Genomic DNA, 4,961 nt, shown 5'->3' with positions numbered 1-4,961 from the left:
TTTCTCCCTCTCACGCATAATTGAGACAACTTGAGTGAGTTCTCTCGTAAGATTTTGATGGCTTGTCATGAGGAGGGCCATATTTTTTTTTCAAGTCACTTATTCTACTTGCCTCTCCAGTGTTGGTAAACTCAGGGGGTTGCTGATAAGATGATAGGAGAGGGGCCCTAGGAAAACTAGCCTGAGGTCCTACATTTAACCTAGGAAAAGTATTTTGGGAAAAAAATTATTGTGCAAAGGGAGGCCTTTGGAGTCTAGGTTGACCTTAATTATGAAAATTGGAAGGCCCTGCTTGGTTGCTCTGATTTCAAGAGAAATTTGGGTGATTTCTCTATCCTGGATTGTAGGTATTACTATATGGATTATTCTGGTATAAGGCATTAACACTATTATTAGAAGTGCCCCGAGAGGTGTTGGGGCATTCTTCTATGAGATGTCCAGGGGACTGGCACCAAGCATAAATCTTAACCAAATTGACTGATGATGGCTCTCTTGGAACTATAGCCTCAATTCTCTTGATTAAGCTATCCAAATGGGCTTCCTTGTCTACTATCCCATCCACAAAATATCATTTTCCTCCTATGGTTCTTTCACTCTCTTAGGTTGATTCTCACTCACGGGTTTTGTCAGCTAAGTCAAGTAAGAATTCCCATACATTTCCTTCATCTGTAAAAGATGTGAATCCCTCAGGGCACATAGACTCTATCATTCGTTTAGTTGGGTAATCAATACCCTCATAAATTATTTGACATAAATGCCATAGGTCTAGGCCATGGTGAGGGCATTCTTGGAGTAGATCCTTGAATCTCTTTATAAGTTTGGAAAATGACTCACTAGGCTTTTGCCTAAACTGAAGGATATCACTTCTAAGCTTATTGGTCTTGTGAGTTGAGAAAAACTTCTTAAGGAAGATAACTGTGAACTGTTCCCATGAGGTTATGGAATTTGTGGGTAACCCATACAACCACTTCTTAGCTTGGTCTTTCGATGCAAAAGTGATAAACCTAAGCTTAACAGCATTATCAGAAAACTGTTGGATCTTAATTAGAACACATATCTCTTCAAATTCCCTTAGAAATAGGTATGCATCCTCAGAGGTCAACCCATGAAAGTGGGGCAACATAGTGATGTATTGAGATTTGAGTTCAAAATTATTACCCTAGGCTTGTGGTAGAACTATGCAGGAAGGTTGGGCTGTTCTAGCAGGGTAGAACCTATCTTTCAATGATTTAGGTGAAGGGTTTTGCTGTTGGTCTTCCATATTGAAGGGTTTTAAAGAGAGCAAATGTATAGGGTCACTACTTATTGGATCTCTTCTTTCTAACTAATTCTTAGTATTACGTACCCACCTAACACTCATGCAACAGAAAACTACCCACAACTAGAGTAAGACAAGCATAAAATAATGGATAGAAAAACTTTTTTTATTTCTTTGGCTTTGGGAGCTTACCGACAGGGATCTGGGGTTGCTCAAGTCAATTCTTGAGGTATTGCTACAGGGCGAAACTTGTCTTTATCATACTGTGAGGCATGGCGACCTCCACTGATACAACTATTAATGCAAGTTGTTATTCTCGGGAATTCAATAAAAGAAAAGAAAAAACAAAACAAAGCAAACAAAGCACTCCGATTTACCAAAAGAAAGCAAAAAATAACATGGAACTGTCTCCCCGGCAACGGTGCCAAAAACTTGTTTGAGATTTTAAATGTAACTGCAAGCGTACGGATTAGTGTAGCTGTGGGTCGAACACAGGGAGAACAGCCACTTTATTTTTTTACTTCTTTTAATAATGCGAAAGTGAACTGATTAATGGTTGTGATCTAATTCTAATTACCATCCTAAACATATGTATCTAAAATAACGTCCTAACCATTCGTCATCTAAGAATTTAAAGATGCAATTAAAATTAAATAAATAAATAATTGAAAATAAACAACCCACGTAATTTAAAAAAAAATAATAAATAAAAAAAATTTTGAAATAAAAATAAAATAAAAGAAAGGGGAGAAAGCTAGATAGAGACTCACAAGTAGGTTTCTCTACTTAGCTCGAGGGATGCATCATAATATGAGCTTCCCTACTTGACCAAAGAGTCACTCTTACAAGGGTTACTCTACTTGGCTTTAGAGAAAGTGAGACAATTAAAATAAAAACAATAAATTGATGGTTCTATGGCTAGGAGGGGCAAAGCCAACACATACACTAGCCATAAACCTTGGGGGAAAGGGATAGCAATAATGTAACGACTGAAATTAAAGTCCTAAATTAAGAAAGAAAGGATAGTCCGAAGAGGGAATGAGAGGGGGGAGAGAAGACTATTGAGGGAGTCTACTTACTTGAACTTCAACCTTTGAACTGAAAACTTGATCGATTTGAGATACTACCAGTACTAAAAACCTGATCTGGAATAAACCAAATCTGAAATTTCTAGTACTAGAGAAAACAAATCTGAAGAAAAAAATAAATTGAACTTGAAAGACATGCTTCATAGCTTGTTCTTGTCACCTAGAACTAAGCCTAGAACTAGAACTTGAAAATTATAACTTCAATTGCTTAAACAATAAAAATAAAAAAACTTAATCAAAAACAAAAGCTCTTGCATTAATTGAATAAAAAGAACTTACAAAAGTGTTTAAAGCATAAACCTAGAACTAGAGCTAGAGAAAGAAAAAACTAGAGAAAGAGATAGAGCAACTAAAAAAAAAACCTAGAAGAAGAATGAAGTGTCTCCTTTCCTCTTACATGAGTTGTATTTATAGGGAATAGGGAGGTAGGGTAACAAATTTCTCTTTCCTAAAAGGGAGAAACCTACAATTGGTAGTGAGATCTTTTGAGACCAAAAGTGTTAAGGTGGAGGAGAGAGAAAAGAAATAAACTTGGAAAAATTTTCTATAACTTTTTTTGCTTATTTTCTTTCCTTTTTTTTTTAAATTTATTTCTCTTCTTTTTCTCCCTCCAAGGGATGATTTTCCTTCTTGATTTGTGTGATTTGGACAATCTTTTAGTGATGATGTGGAGGAGAGAGAAGATTTGGACAAGATTTATTTCTCCTTTTTTTTCTTTCCTTTTTTTTTCTTCTCTTCTTGCGCAGGAACCCCTTCCACGATTTTCCTTGCTTCTAATTTGATGTGAAAATTTTCTCTATGTCCTTAGTGCTTTAAGTGAGTGAAAAATAGAAAATCTTCAACAAAATTCTCCAAAAAAGGACAACCATGAGATTCGAACTTGAAACCACTAGGTGAGCAAGGGAATTTTGCACACCATAGCTCACCAACTACACTAGGTAGTTGTTGTTGGAGAGATATGACGCCTGATAATGCTTAAAGCCTTTAAAATACAAAACCTACAAAAAGAGAGTAAAACCCAAGGTAGCTCCATTCTAAATATATAAAATGTATGCTTTATTACCCTAGATTTCACACATAAATGTGCTCATCAAGGTGTTAAAAGGAAGCATTTGGAGTTTGATGTGGGAGACAAAGTATTCTTGTGGATCTCCCCAGTGAAATGGGTGATGTGGTTCGACAAGAAAGGAAAGCTGAGTCCTAGGTTTATGGGAGCATACGATGAGTTGGAGAGGATAGGACTAGTAGCATACAGGATAGCTCTACCACCCGATTCTAAGGCTACACATAATATCTTCCATGTATCGATGTTGAAGAAGTACAATGCCAACCCAACTCATGTCCTGACTTACATACCACATGAGTTGGATGAAGATTTTGCTTATATAGAGTATCCTAAGAAGATTTTTGACCGAAAGGACCACATCCTCCATAATCATATTGTTTCATTCGTCAAGGTGAAGTGGATGAACCACCCAGAACAGAAAGCATCCTAGGAGCGAGAAGATGAAATGAAGAAGCAGTACCCTGGGTTATTTCACTTACTAGGTATGTTCGATTTCGAGGATAAAATTCTTGTAAGGTGGGGGGAATATTACACTCATGCCCTACCCGGTAAAATTTGAACTTTTATAATAGGTCTCGGATCGAAGGTAGAGAGCGCCAACGGGTTTTGACTTGCGGCAATCCATGGCAAAAAGGGGAGGAATGACCCTACTTGCCCGTGCATTTCATGCCTATCGAACTGGAAGGGGTTTAAACCTTCTGACGTAAGCGATAAGTGAATTAGCACCTCCTCTTATGAGTCCCATCATGTATTGGAAATTGTTGGAAGTCTATTTATACATCCTAAGGCAACCCCCTATGAATGGCCAAAGGAGGACAGTAAGCAATCAAGGCACAACATTGCCTTGGGCACCGAAAACACCTAGGCAGGATCCGGTGACCTCAATCCAGTGGCCCTTATGGTGCTAAATTGGCTTCAATGTCCATGGACCCCACTACCCGCATCGTGGCCAGCTCCAACTAACCTCCCACACTACCTTACTCCCTTCACATGACTTGTACACCCTATGAGTCTAAGGAGGTGGGCCCACGTGTCCCAAACAATGACTTAACCCACTTAAGTTACGGACAAGTGCCCAACCAAACAGGCCCTAAGGCCTTGCACTATAAATAGGATAAGTGAGTTTATTTCTCACTTCTCACTTGTCCAAAACGTAGGAGAGGGAGAAAAGAGAGGATAAAGGAAAAAGGAGAAGAAGGTTGTTGCCGAAGGTAGGTACTCCCTTCTCCATAACCCCTTTCCTTCATTTTTGAGCATTTGCCTTTGAGTAAGGTAGGGAATCACCACGTTAGAGGGGTGAGCCTTGACCCCTACACTTCCAAGAGGTCGTGTGAATGTGCATCACACTTTCCCATATGTTTACCAAGCTCAAACCAAGCCGATTGAGCTATGGCAACATTTTTGACTAAATAAAATGTTAGGGTTTGAACCGTTTGATTGTCATATCTCCCAAACGGCTCGATGGAAATTTGATTTTTTGGCTTAAATCAGAGGTGGGAAGATCCCCTACAACCTCCCGTAATAAATCCCGACGATCGGGCCAGAGCTG

General features: G+C 38.7%; 1 non-coding gene across 1 annotated transcript; it reads left to right on the top strand.

Moving 5' to 3' along the window:
- The first annotated feature begins 767 nt into the window (after positions 1-767).
- On the top strand, positions 768-874 carry LOC122069210. The gene has a single exon (XR_006137400.1). It is a non-coding gene; the product is annotated as a small nucleolar RNA R71 (small nucleolar RNA).
- Positions 875-4,961: the final 4,087 nt, after the last annotated feature.

The sequence above is a fragment of the Macadamia integrifolia genome, unplaced genomic scaffold (assembly GCF_013358625.1).
Source record: "Macadamia integrifolia cultivar HAES 741 unplaced genomic scaffold, SCU_Mint_v3 scaffold553, whole genome shotgun sequence".
Taxonomy (NCBI): Eukaryota; Viridiplantae; Streptophyta; class Magnoliopsida; order Proteales; family Proteaceae; genus Macadamia; species Macadamia integrifolia.
The sequence above is the reverse complement of the archived record's forward strand: the minus strand, read 5'-3'. Positions and strand labels throughout refer to the sequence as shown.